Source organism: Electrophorus electricus, chromosome 1 (assembly GCF_041902795.1).
Source record: "Electrophorus electricus isolate QZ-2024a chromosome 1, ASM4190279v1, whole genome shotgun sequence".
NCBI classification, from domain to species: Eukaryota; Metazoa; Chordata; class Actinopteri; order Gymnotiformes; family Gymnotidae; genus Electrophorus; species Electrophorus electricus.
In genome coordinates this window covers 1,872,239-1,897,500 of record NC_137497.1, presented here as the reverse complement: position 1 = coordinate 1,897,500, position 25,262 = coordinate 1,872,239, and the positions used below count along the sequence as shown (strand labels likewise).

The following is a 25,262-nucleotide window of genomic DNA, read 5'->3' as shown; positions in this document are numbered from 1 at the left end:
TACCGTAACAGACCGTATATATGTGCACATTATGTTGGAGTGATACTCTGAGCACTCAGATACCGTAACAGACCGTATATATGGTCACATTATGTTGGAGTGATACTCTGAGCACTCAGATACCATAACACACCGTATATATGTGCACATTATGTTGGAGTGATACTCTGAGCACTCAGATACCGTAACACACCGTATATATGTGCATATTATGTTGGAGTGATACTCTGAGCACTCAGATACCGGTAACAGACCGTATATATGTGCACATTATGTTGGAGTGATGCTCTGAGCACTCAAATACCGTAACAGACCGTATATATGTGCATATTCTGTTGGAGTGATACTCTGAGCACTCAGATACCGTAACAGACCGTATATATGTGCATATTATGTTGGCGCGTTATTCTGACGCGTAATGGCCCAAATATGTGCACACTGGCCGTCAACTGCCAAAGCACCAAATAACACCATTTAGCAACCAGCTTAACCAGTATGTAACACACCCAATGACAAATAAATTCAAGTGTAATTTCATTATATTTACACTGAATTCTCAATTTAAATTTACTTGATTCAAAGCTTTTCACTGCATACGGCACATTAATCTATCGAGAACACATGTATTTATACTAGTGATGCATACGGTGTGTTAATCTGTGCATGAGCTTGTGCACCAAGCTCAGTGGTTAAGGTACTTGACTTGTAATTGCAAGGTTGGTGGTTCAAGCCCCACCACTGCCAAGTTGCCACTGTTGGGTCCCTCAGCAAGACCCTTAATCCTCAATTGCTTGAGTTGTACTCAGTCAGAATTGTAAAAGTGTCAGGTAAATGCCATAAATGTAATGTTCTACTCACTCACATTCCCCCACACAGACGGGTCTATATAGAACACTACACAGGGTACACATTAGTGAGATGACAGACAGAATCTATCAATGCTAGTCTGTGAAATAGATCATTGTGACATTTCATCATGGAAACTATCTGGAACAAAGTGGTGCAGCTGCATTGAAGTAAGACACTATAGTGATGATTTATAGTTTCAGTTGTGTTATGCTGTGACTTTAATAATACACAACTCTATAGCTATGTCCATGTTCCCATTATGTCAATCAAAAACTACAGAGTGAAATTCTGTAATGCTTATTTCTTCAGCACAAGATTTGTTTATTCTGTTTCTTGTTGCATTAACATTCTGTCACTGTTACTTTTGGGTTCAGCCAAAATAGTGATACTGAACCTGACAACATGTCTGTTATATGCCCTTAATCAGTGTACATCAGTTGTTCACTACATTTACAGTACACTATAGGTGGTGGTATCTTTGTCCTTAATCAGTGTACATCAGTTCACTACATTTACAGTACACTATAGGTGGTGGTATCTTTGTCCTTAATCAGTATACATCAGTAGTTCACTACATTTACAGTACACTATAGGTGATGGTGGGAAAAGTGAGGCTTTGTGAAACATTGAGATGTTCGAAGCAGTTGTGTTGAAAATAGTTTCAAGGTCTCAAAAGTGTAGTAAAGACTACTGTAGGGGACTGGGATGAATGGCACTGGTTGGCTTTATAACTGTGCTCAACCTGGTCTGTTGGCCAGAACACTTAAAGCCATACTGAGTTCAAAGGTGTAATAACAGTTATGGGCTTTGATGTTACAGAACTGAAGTAGAGAATAGGATAATAATGCTAAGAGATCAAGCACATACAGATATTACTTTAAATGTCAATGTTGCTTGTAAATGACAACCTGCACAATACACAGAAAAGCCTTTTACAGTCGATTGTAATGTCTATAGTGAGCTGAATATACAGTAACTGGTGCTTGGGTGCCATCTAGCGGCAAATCTCTAGAACTGACTCAGTGACTTGATAAACCAAGAAATGCAGTGACACAACTAACATTTAAACTACTGATTAAACCTCCTAAACTCAAGGACTGATACACAAAGGAAGTACATCTCCCAGCTGATATGAAACAAAGTATTACCAGAGGAGAGATGTGGTAAATGCTAAAATATGAAACTAAACCTACACAGAGAGCTCATGGAGTAACGTGTCTGCTCTTTAATGATAACTCTAAACATCAACTAACACTGCCTTTTCCTAACAAAACACCACCATAAAAAGAAGATGCCTGACTTACATTTTATCAGTAACACAGAGTCTCTGGGTTTAACACAGAGTTTTACTGTGTGGGTAACACTCAGCACTGCAAGAAATGACGTCTAAACGCACGCAACCGTACAACCGACATCTTTAACCAATGACACAGAGTTTAACTGCATAATCCACTAATATCTTTAGCCAATGACACAATACTGAACAAATATAATATAAAGAAAAACAAAATTAAATAATATTCATCATAATTCGTCCATCACGTCTGGGCCTGTTGAACAGATACAATCTGACATGATCTCCACAGTGGCCACTTCTGCCAACATCTTGATAATTTTTTTCTGTAAAAAACAAAGAGTAACCTACTCTGCCTAGATATTATTCTGGTCGGTTATGCCAGGCTATCGATACATATGATCAATAAATATTTCAGAGAAATTACCATACAACCACAACAAAGGATGCTTGTTTTCTGTTGTGTTCTGTAAGGCTTTTAAAATTCTTGGTATCTATTTAATTAACTTTCTGTGTGGACCATATTTCATCTATGGCAGAAGGAAGTGTTGTGAATATAGATAATTATGATTATGGATAATGAAGTTCAATAAAGTAAAATAAAGGAACATCTCATTTATTATAATATTTATATTTTAAAATGTTAGTTGTTCTGCTGTTTTGGGTCTGAGTCGGCTTGTTTTCTTCCCAAATTACCTCCTCAGTCTTGGAAAAGATTCATTCACAGTGAACACTTGTTGCTGGCATACACAGGTGTTTTTACCATTATATAAATGTGTGGATATACAGCACATCACTCCTGTCAGTAAACCAGAGGATCTCTCTCTACATACTTTCTATATATTAATGTCACTGTATCTATAACTACTGCTCACTGGATGTCTCTCACTAGCCTATTAGTCAATATGTCCTCTCAATAACCTTCTATATAGACAACACTGAATCTCTCTGTCTCTCAATTCTCTATTCTCACAAAACCCCTCAAAGTTGGGGTGTGTTTTCTTGACTTATAAGCATCCATAGAGTGTGTGACTGAGACAGATGTGTGATCAGGTGTGTTTCAGACACTGTCAGTCAAAGCCAGGAGCAGCAGGTACTGTATAACACCTGTAGAAACACAAGCTTAGTTCACCTGTGGTCACGTGACATGGCCGTTTTGAGCCACACTTCGGATCAGCGTTTCAAAAACGCTGCGCTTCAGGAACTCGAAACAAGCGTAGAAACGTCCGTGTCGACCGTCCCATCCTAACTACAGGTAACACTACAGCTAATGAACTATACAGGGAATCTGAACTGTCCACTGAGAATGTGGACAACACTACAAAATGACTGAAACTGAACAGTAAACTAACTGTAAAAAACACATCACAGCAGCGACTTTACGTTTAGACCAGAGGAGTTTTAACTGGGACGATTTGGAAAGATCACTGACTAACTACGACTTAAAATCCAGATTTACAATAACTGACCACATATATCTGACCCCGTTAAGTTATTTTAAATATAACTGCGCAATCGTGCCTGGTGTCCGTCATTTTAGTTGTTAGCCAGTTTAGTGTCCCGTTATTTTAGATGCGTAGCGTTAACTTCCCCAGGACTTTAATCTTTACATTTAATCCACTTTTGGGTGAACCTACAATTTAAACACATAATTTGCTTACAAAACACGTTGTTTAAACTGCACCGACATCGCATTTTATCAAACAGAATGAACTTACCGCGCGTATCTCCAATCCGCCCAACTAATGGCGAGAAAAGTGGGAAAAGGGAGAAAAAGGGAGAGACTACAGGAACTCCAGCGGGAAAGTAGAGGGCGGAGCACATGTCAATCATTTTCAACTGAAGCCAATTACACAACCGATTTCTTATGTCAGTCATTTTTATTAAGCCAATCAGCAGCCAAAGTTACCTGTCCGTCATTTTTCTGCAGCCAATCATAGACATGCAGTCTATACAGCCAATGGAGTCAGTCCCTCCTACACGGACTTGTTTTGCGGCTGCGCTGAGAGTAAATCTCCACTATGTCGGTACGATGAAACACTTCGGAACTTCACATACCGCTTTGTAGATCTAACTTACCGATGATTGTAATTTAGACAGATAATCAGACTCACAATAAGCATGTAAGTGTGTGGACGTCCATGGCATGTTGTGCACATGACAAATAAAGAAGCTTCTTAATGGCCGAATGTTGGAAATGAGTGTGTGTGTGTGTGTGTGTGTGTGTGTGTGTGTGTGTGTGTGTGTGTGTGTGTGTGTTTATTTCAAGTATTGTGGAAAAATAATTTGTTTGCCTGTATTTGGTACATCAGAAAAGTACATTATATAATAATAATAACAGCAATAACACCACTTTGCATTATTAACAAAAATATACTATGAATAATCACTTTAAATTCATGCAACAGCACAACTAATAATTAGTTTTTTACATTTGGTGTGTAATTTTTCAGAGAAGCAAACTGCTTATTCAAATCACATTAGATATAATCACATTAGATACCTCCATATAACATTAATACATAATACTCTACATTATAAGACAAATATAAAAGAGTCCTAAATAAGAAGATTATTTTGTATATTAAACACAGAACACATAGAACACAGTCTAGTAGTAGAATAGCAGTAAATGTGTATTAGCGTTGCTTTAAATGCCCTGCAGAGGAGATAAAGATACAAGACAACAGTAAGAATAAATAACAGCGGGATCACTGCAGTGCTCTTCCATTAGAAGAAGGAACCAAACAGGTTCCTGATCATATGATAAGTATATTAAAATATTAAGTGAGCTATCTCCGAGTGAACTATCTAGGGGTCCTTTATAGCAGAACACAACCAGATTCCATTGAGATGACTCCCAGCCTCACTACAGAGTGTAATTAATGACTACTCGGATGTCATAAATTTGCATATGACAATTATTATTCAACATTACATTTTAGCACAAAAACATTATATACCAGTTGTCACGGAACGCGCTTCTCCCCCCGAGTCACGTGGTTGGGCCCGCCACGTACAGTGGGGGGGCTGTTTTGTTTGTAACCACACCTGCACCTTGTCTGTCTAAATGTATATAAACCCGTGGCAGAGAGTGCAAGGTGTTGGTTATTGTTGATGTAGCGTGTTAATGTTTTTTCGTCATTGTTAAAGCGTATGCGTGTTCATCGTGTTTGTTTAAATGTCAATCGTTTCATGTTCATGTGTATCGTTTGTAATAAGTGAGTGCGGCTGTCGTTTATGTTAATAAATGTACGTCCCAGTCGGTGGAGTCTGTGCGTCCTGCCCCTCGCCCTGCGGCACTCGGGCCACCTCGCGTTACACCAATAGAATAGAGAAGAGGAAAAACCGGATATAACAAACCTATTCTTAGATTGTTTCTTTCTTAAACCTAAAAAATCGCACATAATTATATTAAACCAGAAACCCCAAAATAAAATACGTAGCAGGCCTGATTCAAACACAACGACTACTTCACTCTATTGAGCACAAAAAACAACAGTCCTCTCGGTACAAACGGGAATATCTCCTCAATCTGAGATGGTGTAGTATTTGTAACACTCTGTCCCTCGACGGGCTAGTTACACTTAATCACCCAGGATGTTATCCAGCGTAAAGGCCCAGTCTCTCAGTCTGTGTCTGTGTCTCTCTGTCTCTCTCTCTCTCTCTCTCTCTCTCTCACATATAGTAAGTGATAAAGTAATAGTCTTGACAACTGCAGTATAAGCAGGTTTTCTTCTTCTGTTTGGGATATTCTAACTTGTAGGCTACTAGTCTAATATCTCATCATGCCCCACAAGTCTTGTTGTTGATTAATAAAAAGTGATTGACAACAAAACTCTGTCCTGATCAACTTTTGCTATCAGAGCTTGAACAGCTTCCATCATTGTCAGAGGTCCAGAGCACCTGCTGTAGGAATGAAACACCTAGTGAGGTGTCCTCCACACCTTTACCTGCTATCGCCATAGTAGATCCTGTTACTATATTTTTCTGTTCTAGTTTTGCTAGAGATAGCTCATGTTTTTTTCTTTTTATTTGTATCAAATTTTAGAATTATAATTGTGAAAAAATTTACTCAGTTGCATTTTTCACATGGAGGTGTTTTACTCTGGATCTGTAAGACTTGCTGTGTGGAGGAGAATGCTTTTTTATTGCATGTGCCCTCTCAATAAAGATCGCTGTATCTGTCTCTGGCTCACTAGTCCAAGAGATAATCCCACTGGTTAGTCCCAGTTCACAAGAACAAGAGCTTAAACCCCCTGGTTAGTCCTGACACATTAGTCCAAGAGCTCTCCTGGTTAGTCCTGACACAACGAGCCCAAGAACTCAACCCCTGGTTAGTCCTGACACAACTAGTCCAAGAGCTCTCCTGGTTAGGTGTGTGGCATAACAGTGATGCAGCACAGTGTAAAGAATTCCACTGTCACAAGATCCCAGGAGAGTGAGGTAATAAAATTAAATTATACTGTAAGAACATGAAGTCTAAAAGAAACTGGATTATGTAGAGAAAAGGCTCCTGCAGGCATCAATATAAGGCCTTGGAAGCCCCCTGTGTTAGGTCTTGGACTAAGGCCCAGACATCACGAGATAGACTGAAAGAAACAATATTACTGCAGTGAGCACCAGGTGGTTTGAATGAGTTCACTGTTTTTTAATAACAACTTATATTTGGAGAGAATGGTAGCAGAACTGGATAATGTTTTGGGGTAGCTGAAGGTCAAGAGGCCTTTTTGAGTCTTTACGTGCAGTACAGAGGCTCTGATGCAAGTGGTTTCAAGGCTTCTGTGGTAGTCTAAGGCAGATCACTCTGAACTGTTCCAGTGAGAAATAACTTCCTTAGTGCTGGAAAAGATCTCCGTTTTTAAGACTTGAAAGCTTCTTTGAGAGTTCTGTGGTTAAGCACGGTTTGTTATCTTACCACAAGGGCACAAGGGCTGACCTGCAACATCTGGCAGGTGTTTGGTGGTGTGAGTTAAGATCATCTTTGTTTAAAAAAAAAAAAAAGAAAAAAAAAAGAAAATCTTCCAACGGGATTGTAACAGTGAGCAGTAAAGAGGCAAACACGTATAGAGAAGTGTGAGATTTAATAAGGGCAAATCCAGATTCAGAGTCCTTAGGGTAGTCCAAGGTCATAAAGCCAATATAGAGAGTATGAGGATACATGATGAACCAAAAACACAAGTACATGAAGGCAAACAGGGGAAGCAGAGTACAACAGAAACTAAGAAATGACACACGGGCTAACAAATGCAGGCTTTGAAAAACAGACAGGCTTTCTGACAAATCCAAACACAAACATTCAATTAAACACATTCTACCAAACAAACACAATGAACAGCCAAAGACACAGGCCCTCCGACGTGGTTTAAATACATGAACCTAACAAGGTAAAAACAAGGGACAGGTGTGGAAAATCAAATGAGGCATGGAGAAAACAAAACTATGACATGGAATTAAACTACATAAGACAAGGAAAACACGAAACGCAGAAGCTGGGAGGGACTAATTGTGACAAGTTTCAATTTGCATATATTGAATAATGCATGTCTGAACATAGTGGTGGAGATTTCAAACACTAGTATGTAAAGAAGGTAGGTGATTACATAATCACTTCTGAAACTGTATAAAAATGTGTGTTGTGTGATTGTTAGACATATTCCAGACTAGGCCTCATTTGTAACACTAAGATCAGAATAAAGACAGGACCAGCAATTAATTCAATTAATTCCAGAGTATGCATCTTTATTTTCTATTTAGTGTGTATCGAATAAACAGTTGGAAACTTGGAAAAATTAAGAAACATTAATTGGTGGCCTGCACTACAGGGATCAATTGGGTCAATTGACAAATGGATCCATACAGTCGGCAGGAGGGTTATCAGCACCAGATGACCTACGACCCAAAGCTGCATTGTGTCTGTGACCAGGGTCTGAATCCACACACGCACCGTTAAAGGTCAGCAGATAACCTGTTTGAAGAATTCTGCATAGGTGGTACAGACCTTGTCCAAAGAGTTTTTGTAACGCGAGGTGGCCCGAGGGCCGCAGGACGCACAGACTCCACCGACTGGAACGAACATCAACATAAACGACAGCGGCACTCACGTATTACAAACGATCGACTTTAGACCAACACGATGAACACGCATACACTTTCACAATGACAAAAAAACATTAACGCGGCGCACCCTGACGTGAGTTTAGATACACAGACGAGACGACGTGCAGGTGTGCGCAGGCGCGTGGCCACAAATGAAAGTCCCCCCACTGCACGTTCCGTGACAGTTTTGTAGTGGAGCCTTGTGGGTCTTTAGGGTGCAGACTGAGAATTAAGGGAGTGAGAACAGACTGATGAAATGCATAAAATGACAAAAAAGGAGTAAAAAAGTCAGCAGGTAAAAAGTGAACATTCACAAAAACCTGCTATAAAAGTAGTGAGGAAATGAAAATAGTTGCACATAATCTTACTGTTAAGGGAAATGGTGAAGAAAAAATGGCTTAATAAATTATGAAGTAAAGACAAATGCACAGTGAATAAAGAGAAATGAGTGTGTGAAACAGAGAAATGTAACTGTTGCGTTTGTTCCAGGTGTCTTTGTCTAAATGTGGCCACAACAAGTTAGTAGCACCCCGATAACAGCATAGTGTGCACTGATACGACGTACACCGTCGAATAACCTTGAACGCCTCACGTTAAAGCTTATTACGAAAGTTCAGAAAAGGGGAAGCTACTAAATTACCAAGGAGGTAACTGGGTATGTAGACGGGTTGCCTCATGATCCCAAATAATACTTGATTAGGTACTGCGTGCACGCAAAATAAATTGACTGTTACAGTAACAATACCAGTAAATTAAATGATATACTATACATAAAACCAAAGGGCCAAGTGGAATATAAAACTCTGACGGTGCCAGTCACTGCAGTAAGGAGCATACATGTTAAAACATTAGCAAAAGGGTAGAGTTGAAATATTACAGGATAGGAAATTTAACCAGTGGGAGTGACGGTTAACAGAGTTTTGGAACAGTGAATATTTAATTTACTCATATAAGTTTTGGCTAAGTGAATATCTTAGTAAACATCTAAATTCAACAAAACAAATTAGAACTGAGGGAATATGTAACGAGGAGGCTAAGCAGGATGCGGAGACGAGTCGCATTAAACACAAACACACGTTTATTTTTACACGTAACACTCACCGTAGCTCGCAGGCTCGCATATCCACACACTGACAGCAGTAACACGGCCACGCTAGACTTCAATACACACAGACTAATGAAACCACGGGGGAAAGGTGTGGAGCACAGGGGGGCGTGGCCACACTGACGAACACACACGAGGAGACGTTCAGGAGGAGGCGCTGTACCCTGACAGAGCCCACCCCCATAAAAAAAAAAGAAAAAAAAAAAAGTTTTTTTATGGAGTAGAAATAAATTTAGAAAAGGTGATTATCTCTCAGCTTTCACACATACACACACACACACACGCACTGTAAGTCTTGCTTTTTTGGGAGGATTGGTACAATCACCTGTGAGCTGTGTCACAGCGGGGTGTTTATTAAAAAAACAAAACAAAAACCCCAACTTTTTGGGTCATGTGACCAGCCAGCAACTCCTTACGATGAACTTCCAGTCAATGAATGTTTTACCATTGTTGTCTTACATCTGTTTCCAAATACAGTATATTGTAATTAAGATCTGGCAAAGCTACTGAGATCACTGGTAAAAGATTTACAGGCAGGTGTATTTTTGCACTGAAAATTCATTACATTCCATTTATATGCACTGATGGAAGACTGTAAGATTTTCTTCTCATTCTAGAGATGGTTGAATACCTGCATTGCCAACGACGCGACTCCCCGCGCACCAGCCTATCGGGCTACGGCCCCGAAACCGACGCCAAACGGTGAGGCCAGAGGACAGAGCGACCCGACATGGGCAAGCGAGAGCAGGACAGAGGGGGGAAGGACACACTGACAGGCACAAGCACAGACACCAAGATGGACAAAGTGACTGGTACAGACAGCATGATGGGGACAGACACGGTGACAGATACAAGTACAAAAATACACAAGGGATTATTAAGGAGTCCAGGTAAGCCGGCAGGAGCCCCAGGCTGTCCCCCAGTCGTCAGCTGGGCTGGAGTCCATCCCTCGCCGATATGGGGGGTGGTGACTTCCGCGCATCTGTTTCAGGAGGCGCACCAGCTACTCTGCCCATCTCTGGGGTTGGCACTGGTGTGGGACTGTGTGTCCTAGTGAAGGGAGTTTCCTCCTCGGACGAGGTCGCCTCTAGATGTGTCGCACGGAAAGGCTTGCTGGCACCCAACGATACCTCCTGGGCGGAGCCTTGCTGTGTTAAACTGGAGTGAGGAGGTCGTGCTCAATCCCAAGAGTCTTCAGAGAGAAACAGGTCCTGGCACATGCCGGGTTGGGATAGACTAAAGAATAACTGAGAATAACTGGTTGTTGAAAACATATGACTGTTTACAGGGAAAATTGTTCAATATTTGTGTTTCCAAAAGAAAAGAAATTGTAGACACGTGAGAAAGAAAAGGCATCTGGCTGGTGGTTGCCTGGTTGAAGGAGGGTAACACACAGAGAGGATCAACTGATAAAAAGATTAAAGCTGATCCTAATTTGGAGGCTGTTGTATTACGTGATTTTAGTCGGGAGAAGTGAGAAGGAGAGTCGAGGATACAGCATGTGTTCACCCTGACACTGGTAGTACAGTAAAGGTTATGGTGTGTTATCATGATGGAAGGGTGGCTCAGGTATACCATATTTCAGAAAAACTGTGGGAAAGAGAAAAGATGGAAGCTTCTGGATGGTTTTTGAGGGGCATCATGAAATTAGAAAAAGGGACGTTTGATATGCTGTGAAAAAAGAACCATTGTATAAAATATTAAGACCTAATGGAGAGCTAGAGGCTGTTATGACATAATGCTTATGAAGTGATTAGTGAACATGAATGCTGATTGTGTGGCATTAGACATATGATGCATCATACTTATACTTGCTCCAGAACTGACATGTATGTATGCAGCAAGTGGAAATGTTGGGAATCACAAGTATAGTAATATATTTAGTTTTCCCAGGGAGCTGCAGTAGACTTTTATCTGATACACAGAGGAGTGTGAGGGAGCCGTTAGAGAGAGAGAGCACAAGCGGGAGGGGGAGCGAGAGCCCCCACACACCCACCCACACACACACACACCCACACCCACACACACACACACCCACACCCACACCCACACACACACACACACACACACACACACACACACACACACACCTCCCTCCTACTTCAGGAGGGAATTTGTATGTCAGTGTGTGTGGTACATGTTTGTGTGGGAGGCTGTTTATGAAAGAGATCAATCAGAAACCAGGCAGAAAAATGCAAAGGGGGGCAGACAAAAACCAGAAGAGATTTACACAGAAACCCCATCAGATACACTGAAGACTAAAGGAGAAGAACGCAACCAGGACAAATTTTGGGTCATGTGACCAGCCAGCAACTCATTACGATGAACTTCCAGTCACTGAATGTTTTACCATTGTTGTCTTACATCTGTTTCCAAGTACAGTATATTGTAAATAAGATCTGGCAAACCTACTGAGATCACTGGTAAAAGAGTTACAGGCAGGTGTATTTTTGCACTGAAAATTCGTTACATTCCATATATATGCACTGATGGAAGACTGTAAGATTTTCTTCTCATTCTAGAGATTGTTGAATACCTGCATTGCCAAGTGAGAATTAATTTATCGTTTATATGTTTGAAATGTAATAAATGCATTTATTTTTTTCTCACTGTTCTTAAGTGTATTTACGCTGTGCCAGAGGACTGTCCATGATAATTAATAAGTGTATAGTTACTGAAATATTTCTTTTATATTTGATATTCAGTGTGGAATAGTGGAACCCAGTCAGATATGAGATAATTGTTGGTGAAATGTTCTACATGTTCTCTTCACATGTTCACTGTAGATGGCCTTCTCATCCCATGATATTTAACAACCTGTTGGTACAATCAAAGTCCTGCTGTATTACTTTGTTTCCTTTGCCACGTTGTTTAATGCTGTTGAGGTCATTCTCAGTGAAGGTCCTGATGAAATGTGCTGCGTCTGTGGCTTTAGTTCTGCTTTCTAGATGACAATGTCTCCAATTATATTTCATATGTATGTTGTACATCTTGAAGCTTGTTTTGACCCCTATGACCCCTATGTGTACAGTTCTTAGCCACAGTAAGAGAGCTTTTTAAATATTTTTATGTTGTTCCATAACCCAAAGTCTGCCCTGCTATTGGGGGTTTGTGTGGCTGTCTAATCTGCGAGGACACGAGGCCATTAAACCAGTTGTATTGTATATGGTTTGTTTGCACCTGGAGGCAGTTTGCATAACTGGACACTAGAGGGCACTAATAACCCAATGTAGGTGGTTACTGTGCCTTTGGAGAATATTCATCGTGAAGGTAGGGCAGACGAACGTAGCTACTGTCTAATGTGTTAGTAGATGCAAAAACGCTGATGAAAACGTCATCAAATGAAGGCCTGTAATTATTCAGAATATTTTGATCGTTTCAAAAGTTTGTGCTTTGATCCAAAGTTGCAGCTTGTTACTGAAAGCCTGAGGACAAATAGATCAAACAAAGAGGCAGATTACCAGAGCGATGGTGGGTTGTTGGTGGTTATTGACAGATTAGATCTATAATTTATTTATTTATTTTTGAAAGTTTATTTATTGACAGGTTAAATGTATCTACTTAATTAGGTTGCAAAACCAACAATACAACTGTTGTCACTCAAAGCTCATGGAAACAACATACAATGACGTTTATATGGGGAATTAAAGCTTAGTTGAGGTGGAAACATTTTCTTGGTGTCACGGCATGGCCCCTCCTCCCAGCCATTTGTGTGTGTGTGTGTGTGTGTGTGTGTGTGTGTTCGTTCGTTTGTATGGCCACGCACTCCCTGTGTATCACACCTGTTCTTCGTTTTATGTCGTTATGCTGAGTGTCTTGTTTAAGTGTGGATGTTGTTGGTGTTTGACCTCACGTTAGCCTAAGGGCTACATTGTCTTTGTTGTGTCTTTCAATAAACGTTGTTGTGTTTTACTCGGCTCGTCTTTGCATCCTGCCAAGCCTCCAGGTGTTACACTTGGCGGTAAAAGAAACAATATTATTGTTGTTGTTGTTGTCATTGTTATCAAAGTCCTACATACATTTTCTTCCCTAATATTAATGGATCCTTTGACTGCGAGGACATTAGAATATTGCTACACTAATTGGTCACTTTATTAAGAACTCCTACCTTGCACCTACTGCCATTGTCTACTTTAGTAGGTGCTCCTGTTTTATAGGTGCATTACAGACCTGTAGACTAATTGATTCTGCATATTGCCATGTACAGTATCAGCCACTAGAAAAACTAGTTCAGGTTTATTACCATGTTTGTCAGGCAAAAGGCTGGTTGCAGGGCAGTGGGTACTCAGAACTGGGGTTCAGAAGATAACAGTAATCCACTTTCAATCTCCTTTGTGTAATGACCAGTGGAAATAACCCCACTGGTCATTACACCATTCATGTGCACTATGCCATGTTTGAGTAAACATTATGCCGCACCCTGTAAAAAAAAAAAAGGAGTTTCACACTTTATCTCAAGCCTATAGCCCTGTGTTTCAATAGCCTGCCCTTAGCCTTTAGTCCTGTAGTAGAAACAGGACTAAACCACTAACCCACAGTAAAAACATGACTAAACCCCAGAACACCTCAGCAGCACAGTAGTCTTCATTTACTATAGGAGGATTAGTCCAGGATCCAAAACATCAACGTCCTGCCATTATGTTGTATCACCCAGTTAAATTCCCTAATTCCCAGCGTTCATTTAGATATTTCTGGCAACACTAACACACATGAGAAGTATGAAATTAGCCTAGATATCAAAGTAGTTTACATCTGCTGGTTTCTACATCTGGTGGTTCTGGAGGCCCAGTGCCCTGCACAGTTTCACACCTGATCCAGCTAACAGAAGACTTGATAATGAGCTGATGTGCTGATGACTTGGATCAGGTGTACTGGGACAGGGAAACCCAGAAACTGTCAGTCATTGGCTGCACTGCTACCAGCCTTAAATGTATCTGACAAACATGTTATAAAACCTGGAACTGTTTTTTGTGCCTAATAAACCATACATAGCAATATGTAGAAGAATCAATTAATCTGTAGCTATAGGTTATTTTAGTAATTGAGTATTCTGCCAAATACTTCAATTTTGGATTACTTTATCAATCGAATACCAATTGTATCAAATCTGATACAAATTACATTTGCTTTATTAAAGAACAATAGTCAATATACAAATCAGAATATGACAAGTCTCTTAAAATGTTACTCTCCCCTGCACTCAGACATGTTCTGGTCTGGTCACATAGACTGTGTATCATAAACAACTTGACATTCTGGTTCAGTGTAACCAGACATCCTGCCAGTCAGAGGAGGGATTTCACATGTCACATGATCAGCAGCTGAAGGGAGATTTCTCCCTCACCATCACTGATGCTGATTACACTAAGAGGACCTGGTACACCATTTAATGTACTACCACAACCCTAACCCTCTGACTGTAACACAATTTAGTGCACCACCACAAGATGTTCACTGGTCCCACCTGTCCTCCACTAAATATTTTCTGCTGGCACCACTGCATAAGTAACCAGGGTTGCAAATTGTAACCTATTATTCAAAGTTTAAATTTCTATCTAGCGTATACTAAATTCTGATTTTTTTCATAGTCAAATCAAATATAAAGTTGAAGAGGGACACAGTTTCTCCTTGTATTCTCCACTCTCTCTCTCTCTCTCTGTCTCTGTATCTGCAGTTTTTTCAGTCATGTTTCATGTAATGCAGCACAATTCATGTTTTGGTGTTAGTGACAAACACAAAGATATTAGTGACTTAGGTTGTTAGGTGTTAGTTGGGAATTTGGTTCAGTATTTCATAGTAGGTGTTTTGGTATAGCAATAACTTATGCAGCCAGAAAGTATGAACTGGTTCTTGTGCAATGATCTTGTCTCATAAATCATGAGCTTTTCTCACTTACAGTGGCCTGTAGTGATATTAAATGTATAAAATGTTTTAACAGGTAGTGTTAATTTGATGCAAATGTTAAGACTGGTTCAGATCTAGTAGCTGAACAAAGTTGAATGTGTGCTGTTGAATGTGTGCTGTTGAATGTGTTGAGTGTGTTGAGTGTTTGCTGTTGAGTGAGTTGAATGTGTTGAGTGTGTTGAGTGTTTGCTGTTGAGTGTGTTGAATGTGTTGAGTGTGTTGAGTGTGTGCTGTTGAGTGTGTTGAATGTGTTGAATGTGTTGAGTGTGTGCTGTTGAATGTGTTGAGTGTGTTGAGTGTTTGCTGTTGAATGTGTTGAGTGTGTTGAGTGTGTGCTGTTGAGTGTGTTGAGTGTGTGCTGTTGAGTGTGTTGAGTGTGTTGAGTGTGTGCTGTTGAATGTGTTGAGTGTGTTGAGTGTTTGCTGTTGAGTGTGTTGAATGTGTTGAGTGTGTTGACTGTTTGCTGTTGAGTGTGTTGAATGTGTTGAGTGTGTTGAGTGTGTGCTGTTGAGTGTGTTGAATGTGTTGAATGTGTTGAGTGTGTGCTGTTGAATGTGTTGAGTGTGTTGAGTGTGTGCTGTTGAGTGTGTTGAATGTGTTGAGTGTGTTGAGTGTGTGCTGTGTAACACAGAATTCTGCATCCTCCGTCTTCTCCTCTTCTCCAGTTCTTCATTCTGCATCATCTCTCAGCTCACTAAAGGTGAATCGTCATGGTGATCTACTCTCCCCTGCACTCAGACATGTTCTGGTCTGGTCACATGGACTGTGTCCCATAAACAACTTGACATTCTGGCTCAGTGTAACCAGACATCCTGCCAGTCAAAGGAGGGATTTCACATGTCACATGATCAGTACCTGAAAGGAGATCTCTCCCTCACCATCACTGATGTTGATTACACTAAGAGGACCTGGTACACCTGTGAATGTGATGGTGTAGACATCTGTGATATGGGTCTATGGATAGCGGGTAAGAGTTTGTTCTCTCAGTCTTTGCTAATGAACCTTTAATGATTTAGTTTTAATAGTATGTATTACATTTGAAGCCCTTTAAAGTTCATGATGGTTTTTCTTTTCAGCATTGAGTTGTTCAGTTTGGCTCAAGCCCACTGAAAATCTGGTGCTGGATTTGCCCACATCAGAGTCATTGGAGGTTATTTATAACAGCACAGGTGCAGCTGCTCCCCCTAGTGGACAAATCTGCACAGTGGATGGACACTCACTGAAGTGTGAACCTGAATACACTCAGAGAGCGTCGCTCATCTCTGCTGTTGAGCTGAGAGGAACCGCACCATCTGATAGTGGAGTTTACATCATCAGAGACACTAAGAATGAAGAGATTATTCAAACATAAACAGTTACTGTGGAAGGTAAGTGTAGTTATTGTGATTTTAATGTTGTCTAGAATTACTTTATATTGGGGAGGAGGGTATGTGTAGTGTCAGTATCTTTTCATGCACATCTGTGGTTCAGTATTAGTTTGACTATAAATGCCGGGATCATGCAAACAGTGTGAACTGAGTGTAATAGTTTGAGGTCTTGGTCTTAATTGAGGTGCTGTTTATCGACGCATATCCCCACTAAAGCATGTGACTTTCATTGGAATCTTTGAGGTGCATTCTCAGATGTACACTCCTAGATTCAGCCATTGATGTTTTACGGCACTTTGTGTGATGCCTGCTTACTGATACCAAAACAGTTATGAGTAAGAAAAATTCAAGTGTCTGTATTTTAAGGTGTAGGGTTGTTTGTATTTCTTTATGTTAGAGCCTGTGGCTCCTCCTCCTGATCAAGTCTTCTGTCCTGTGCTGGAACTGTGCTGTACTGCTGTGTTGTGTCTTGACTGTCTGTTTCATTCTACCCCACGCATAAGGGGAAGCTCGGGAAAAAGCGGCAGACAGAGATTCATCTCCGCTGTTGCTGTGGCTAGGTTTGTTTGTTTAGTGAGCGTTGTTTGCTGATTGTTGTGTTTTTGGTCCTCTGCTGGTTAAATCATTCTGACTTATTGCTTTTCTGGGCATGTTTTCTATTGTACATTCTGTGTATAGAGTATTATAGTAGTCCTGTGTGAATTTTTGTCGGGAAATAGGGAGTTTGATGCCTTTTTTATTTGCTCCATTCTTTACTTGTGTTTATTCATTTTTGTTAGTTAGGGAGGGTTATTGTACTTAATTTGGTTTGTGTTCTTTTGTGCAGGGCTTGGTGTTTGGCATGTTTGCCTCTCAGCCTTTGAGTCTCTATCTGGGTGGAGTTTCCATGTTCTCCCTGTGACTGCATAGGTTTCTTCTGGGTTCCTCCCAAAAACATGGGGGTTAGGTTGACTGGATCCTCTAAAACTGTCCTGTATCAATGTGAGTTGTGTATGCATGTTTGACAGTTGTGTGTGCACATGTGTGTGTTGCATATTAGCAGGGACGAGGCGAGAGGCGGAATGTAGATGCAGGAGGTTATTTATCAAATAATAAATGAGGGAACACAATAGAGCCAAAATAAACAGACACAGGAAAACACTGAGGCATAGTGATAAATGAACTAGACAAACGAAAGAGCAAGGGCGCTGACAGAGATAGCATGAGCAAACGGAACAAACCAAACTTACCGCAATAACCAACAACATGGGAGACAAAACACATTTCTTAAATAACCAAAACAATTAAGTACTAACCAGACACAGGTGAACATAAGAACAGGGAAAACCAAAACAAGGACTGGAACTGAGGAACAGACGAGGGGTGGAGAAAACAAAACCAAGCATCAGAACAAGGAAGTAAAGGATAACAGACACGACAGGGAAACTATGGAAACAGGGATGTCAGGAGGGTGGCCAATCGTTACAGTGTGTGTATGTTCAGCTATGGTTGGTGGTCTGTCCTGGTCTTAACCTCCTCCCCTTCCCCTGCACTGGTGCACTCCCCCAGGGGGCTGTGGTTTCTGATAGAGAGAACACTGTAAATTCGCTGATGCTTCTCATCAGTCTGTGTGTGATTTGAGTGTAAAAGCTGATTTCTGTCTGTAAAGTGTCCTTGAGTTTGCGAAAGGTGCTAAATAAATGTAGCCGACTAATAATAATATTTTATTTCTAGTGTGGCTGATGTGTTTTTTTAGTTTGGCCTTGTCTGCCTGAAGCTCAATCCCTCTACATACGACCCTCAATAAATCAACAAACACTTCACCCTCAGTATCACTGTTCAAATATCTCATTGCTGTAGCACCTGAAGCCCAGACCAGGTCAGAGATCAGTGTATATTCGATCATACGTGATCAGAGTTTTATCACATTAGCACTCCTGAACTCACCTGGTAGAGCAGGTACAGTAAGATGCATCTTCAGAATCATGGTCTGATCCTCAGAGAGCACACGTAATGTCATACTGATGAATATGTATCAGTCACTATAAGACCATCTGCCCAGTACTGTAAATGTGATGGAAAGATGTTTATGTAAAAATGCAATATAAAAATGTTTATGTAAATATTACTGAGATCCTGTGATGTAATTTAATGCATATGTAAATACTTTTGTGTCAAGTCATGGGAAAAACAGGCAGTTTTGCCTGTAGCATCTTTACATTTTCGTTGCCAATTATCAACATTTTTTATTAAAGTTTCAAGGACCAGTATCAAAATAAATGGTTCCAATGGTAGGATGGAGGGATTAATGAAAGGAGAGGAGAGAAGGAGAAGGAGTACACAGATGAGTACTGTTGGTATAATATGCAGTTTGGAGCTTGAGGTCCACTGATGGGTCTCTTTGCCAAGCCTGGTGGCTGTAGCCTTCAAGTTCAGGGAGATAAAATGTCGTCAGTGCAAAATTTTCTGCCAGGATTTGCTTAATGTTTATCTTTAAAAATGACAAATTTTATTTTTCATTCTTTTTCGCCAACCTCTTTCCTTGCAGTGCCTTATGGGTAAAAACCGGCCATGTGTTTTATTAATTTGTTTATTTTTTTAATCTCAGACATATAATGTAATGATGCTTATTTTTACATACAAGAAGAAATCATATTTTATGGCACTTCTTTTGTTTAAATGTATTACTGTATTTTGATACTTGATGCATTGTTACCAAAATATAATCTTTTAAATACATCTATGGTCTGTTTATCTCTAATTTTCCCATTTGAAACTGCTGATTACAGTCTGATTTTATATTTTTGATAATTTGAATAAGTAAATGTTAACAGCATTACTGCTAATAAGTAAAAGTCTCAGTTTGAACACAATGTATTGCAACAACAGACTCAAAATGAATACGTTGATTAATGATGATTGAGGCATTTTAAGTGTTTGATCATTTGGGGGTGTCTATGGAAATTATACATGTAAAATAGATGTTATTTCTTAACAAATATTAGCAAGTAAAAACAACACACTTAAAGAAAAAAAAGTGATCAGTGGATTTATGTTAAAGGACCAACTAGATAAAAGTGTAATTTTGCTCCAAGTATTGATTTAAAACTCAATGATACCATTTCAGATGCAAAGAACTGAGAAATGATTATGGCTGAGAAAACAAGATGAAGTCTATAAGAAACAAGATGTAAAACATGAGAGACCTGCGATTGTGTGGAGTCATACAGTGTTACACATCACATGACCAACCCTACACACACATTCAGTAACAGTGTTACACATCACTCACATCACATGACCAACCCTACACACACACTCAGTAACAATGTTACACATCACTCACATCATATGACCAACCCTACACACACATTCAGTAACAGGGTGACATCAGTCACATCACATGAACAACCGTACACACACACATTCAGTAACAGTGTAACACATCACTCACATCACATGATCAACCCTACACACACACATTCAGTAACAGTGTGACACCTCACTCATATCACATGACCAACCCTACACACACACACTCAGTAACAATGTTACACATCACTCACAGCTCATGCCCAACCCTACACACACACACACACACACATTCACTAACAGTGTTTCACATCACATGACCAACCCTACACACACACATTCAGTAACAGGGTTATACATTACTCACAGCTCATGCCCAACCCTACACACACACATTCAGTAACAGTGTGACACATTACTCACATCACATGACCAACCCTACACACACTCATTCAGTAACAGTGTGACACATCACTCATATCACATGACCAACCCTACACACACACACACACATGCAGTAACAGTGTCACACCCCCTCATATCACATGACCAACCCTACACACACACACACACACACACATTCAGTAACAGTGTTACGCATTATTCACAGCTCATGACCAACCCTACACACACACATTCAGTAACAATGTTACACATAACTCACAGCTCATGCCCAACCCTACACACATACACAAACATTCAGTAACAGTGTAACGCATCACTCACATCACATGATCAACCCTACACGCACACATTCAGTAGCAATGTTACACATCACATGACCAACCTTACACACACACACATTCAGTAACAGGGTTACACACACACACACACACACACACACACACACACACATTCAGTAACAGTGTTACACATCACTCACATCACATAACCAACCCTACACCCACACATTCTGTAACAGTGTGACACATCACTCACATCACATGAACAACCCTAAACACACACATTCAGTAACTTACACATCACTCACATCACATGGCAAACCCTACACACACACATGTAGGAAGAGTGTTACACATCACTCACATCACATGAACAGCCCTAAACACACACATTCAGTAACTTACACACTTACACATCACTCAGCATTGTCCCAGAGTGGGGCAGCCCACCCACAAACCGAGTCCTGGCTGTAACATCCAGAGGTTGGTTGTTGTCCTTAACCATGACCATGATAACCATTAACCATTAACCATTAACCATTAACCATTAACCATGACCATGATAACCATTAACCATTAACCATGACCATGATAACCATTAACCATTAACGATTAACCATGACCATGATAACCATGACCATTAACCATTAACCATGAACCATGACAACCATTAATCATTAACGATTAACCAGGGCCATGATAACCATTAACCATTAACCATTAACCATGACCATGATAACCATTAACCATTAACCATTAACCATGACCATGATAACCATGAACCATTAACCATTAAACATTAACCATTAACCATGACCATTAACCATGAACCATGAACCATTAACCATGGCCATGATAACCATTAACCATTAACCATGACCATGACAACCATTAATCATTAACGATTAACCACGACCATGATAACCATTAACCATTAACCATGACCATGATAACCATTTACCATTACCCCTAACCCTTAACCATTAACCATGACCATGATAACCATTAACCATTAACCATGACCATGATGACCATTAACCATTAACCATTAACCATGACCATGATAACCATTAATCATTAACGATTAACCATGACCATGATAACCAATAATCATTAACCATTAACCATGACCATAATAACCATTTACCATTTACCATTAACCATTAACCATTAACCCTTAACCATTAACTATGACCATGATAGTCATTAACCATTAACCATGACCATGATAACCATTAACCATTAACCATTAACCATGACCATGATAACCATTACCCATTAACCATTAACCATGACCATGATGACCATTAACCATGACCATGATAACCATTAACCATTAACTATTAACCATGACCATTAACCATTAACCATGACCATGATATCCATTAACCATTAACCATGACCATTAACCATTAACCATTAACCATGACCATGATGACCATTAACCATCAACCATTAACCATGACACATCCAGGGCAGGGGTGTGCCAGCCATGGTGAGCACACGATGCAGCGCCCATGTTGCTGCACACCCCAGACACCCCGTCACCCACCGGAAGAAAACCTGTCAGTGACACTGATCTAAGAAAAGCAAACAGATCCTGAAAATTACGAACCAACCCAATGTCCCCTGTTCTAACCACTCATCTTTTTAAATTTCTAATGTTACAATTTTTAGAAGTTGAATCTTCCAAATTAAAAAAATTGTAAACAAACTATTTATACGTGTGATTTTAATTAAGAAGAGCAGAGAGTCTCAGTCCCTTATTACATTAATATTAAACAAAGATAAAGACTCTGGTGATTATAGGCCAATCTCCTTAATACCGCTTGATGCTAGAATACTGTCCAAGATTTTGGCAAACAGATTAGACGGAGTAATTGTGTCATTGATCCATAAGGACCAGGTCAGTTTTATTCTAAACAGAAATTCCTCTGATAATATTAGGTGTGTCATTACTATAATGTCAGCAGTATCTGATGCCAGTATTTCTGTTGCTGTGATCTCTTTTAATACTTTAGAATGTTTATTTACATTTACGGAAGAGATTAAATCAACAAATCTCACATTATTGATTATTTAAGCTTTCTGAACAGTCTGATATTGGCATAACATGTCCAGCGGGAAAGATAAAAAGTTCTTGCATCAGGAAATTCCACTTTTGCTCAGACACACTGCATTCCCCCTCATCACTGTAAACCTGCTGTTCAGACACACTGCATTCCCTCTCATCACTGTAAACCTGCTGTTCAGACACACTGCATTCCCCCTCATCACTGTAAACCTGCTGTTCAGACACACTGCATTCCCTCTCATCACTGTAAACCTGCTGTTCAGACACACTGCATTCCCTCTCATCACTGTAAACCTGCTGTTCAGACACACTGCCTTCCTCCTCATCACTGTAAACCTGCTGTTCAGACACACTGCATTCCCTCTCATCACTGTAAACCTGCTGTTCAGACACACTGCATTCCCTCTCATCACTGTAAACCTGCAGTTCAGACACACTGCATTTCTCCTCATCAAAAATGTGTATATAGTAAACATGCATTTAATGAAGTCAACCAAATCCAATGTCAGTCCGCCACCTAGTGGTCTCATTGCTCTATGATAATGGATTCAAGACATGTGCTAATTGGCTATCCCATCATGAGCTGAAGCAGGTGCATTATGAAAGTGAAAGTGCTTGGGAAAGCAAAGGAGAGGACAGTCTCCATGACTACATGTCCAACATGAGAGATTAGAAGGGGCTTCACTGGTACAAGACCACCTACTGAGAGAAACGTTCAGGTGACTCTTATGTATTTCAGTCCATCAAATCTCAATTTATCATCATTTGACCCAAATCCTCTTCTGTAAAGGTTAAAATTCATCATTTGACCCACAAGCTTGACAATAACTTCACAGTCTCAAAACAGCATTTTTTTCTACATGAGCACAATTAATGATTCCATAAGTCAAGTCAAGTTTGTCATTTGTATAAACATACAGGACATTAATGCACGGAAGTGTTTGTGGTTAGGCTCGGGTGACTCCTCTGCAGCAGTATTAACATTTATACATGTAACTAATGATGAGATGACAATAATATACTAAATATAAACAGAATAAACAGAATATACAACAGCAGAGTAGACAAAATAAACAATGTGACTTCAGGAGTCGACAAAATAAACAATGTGACTATTGAATATATTAGCCAAGGGTAATCTGTAGATAAACTACACACTGTATATTAATAGTGACTATGTAGAAATGTTCAAGTAGTAGTGTGCTAAAATATATTAATAGTAGTAGTGATAAAGTGCCACAGTGAACTGATACTGGGAAGGACTAATTGTTTCACATCCTGTTTAAGAGTCTGATAGCCAGAGGACAGAAACTGTTTATCAGCTGGTTTGTTCTGCGTGTGTGCTGCGGACCCTCCTGCTAGATGGCAGCCCAGTGAACAGGCTGTGTGCTGCATGGTTAATGTCTAGCTGAATCTTAATGAACTAATCATGGACTAATGAGTTAGTGTTATTCACCATGAATTAATATATTAGTAATCATTTATCATGGTTACTGTCTAGCTGGATCTTAATGAACTAATCATGAACTAATGTGTTAGTGTTATTCATCATGAATTATTATATTAGTAATTATTTATCATGGTTACTGTCTAGCTGGATCTTAATGAACTAATCATGAACTAATGAGTTAGTGTTATTCACCATGAATTAATATATTAGTAATCATTTATAAGATGTATCTAAGCTCTCACTTCATAATTATCTGATCATGAATAGATCAGAAAGTCAGATGTTATGCTTAATTGGGTATTTAAGTGTTATGCTTAATTAGATAATGAATTGTGCCATTGCACATGTGCAGGAACAATGGAACTGCATTTAGTTAAAGTAAATGTTCAGAATGTTGTGAGGTTACTGTGTGTAGGGTTTGGAGTTGGGGCACCAGGAGCTTTAGGTGGCAGGTCATATTTCCTAGAATAACCAGAGATGTTTCTTCACCTCTTGCCTTCTTTAAATGTGTTTTACAATAAAAGCCTCTTTGTGGGCACTGTCTTTGAGGACATGTCCTGCTGTAATAGTCACAGTCTACATGTCTCTTTGAGGACGTGTCCTGCTGTAATATTCACAGTCTATTAATATTCACCGTTGTGTTAGTCTGTGTTGTGTGAAGAGCTGTGTATGTTGTGTTAGTCTGTGTTGTGTGAAGAGCTGTGTGTGTTGTGTTACTCTGTGTTGTGTGAAGAGCTGTGTTGTGTTGTGTTAGTCTGCATTGTATGAAGAGCTGTGTGCGTTGTGTTAGTCTGTTATGTGAAGAGCTGTGTGTGTTGTGTTAGTCTGTGTTGTGTGAAGAGCTGTGTGTTGTTATGTTAATTTGTGTTGTGTGAAGAGCTGTGTGTTGTTGTGTTAGTCTGTGTTATATGAAGAGCTGTGTGTGTTGTGTTAGTCTGTGTTGTGTGAAGAGCTGTGTGTGTTGTGTTAGTCTGTGTTGTGTGAAGAGCTGTGTGTGTTGTGTTAGTCTGTGTTGTGTGAAGAGCTGTGTGTGTTAGTCTGTGTTGTGTGAAGAGCAGTGAGTTGTTGTGTTAGTCTGTGTTGTGTGAAGAGCTGTGTGTTGTTGTGTTAGTCTGTGTTGTGTGAAGAGCTGTGTGTGTTGTGTTA

General features: G+C 39.8%; 1 protein-coding gene and 1 long non-coding RNA gene across 1 annotated transcript in view; both read right to left on the bottom strand.

Moving 5' to 3' along the window:
• LOC145659252 (uncharacterized) overlaps positions 1–4,040 on the bottom strand; it is a 6,216-nt gene extending 2,176 nt beyond the window's left edge. Inside the window, exon 1 of the long non-coding RNA XR_014125257.1 lies at positions 3,862–4,040. This is a non-coding gene — a long non-coding RNA (uncharacterized LOC145659252). The remainder of the gene's footprint in view (positions 1–3,861) is intronic.
• Positions 1–25,262, bottom strand: part of LOC145656919 (NACHT, LRR and PYD domains-containing protein 3-like) — a 486,221-nt gene that overhangs the window by 103,834 nt on the left and 357,125 nt on the right.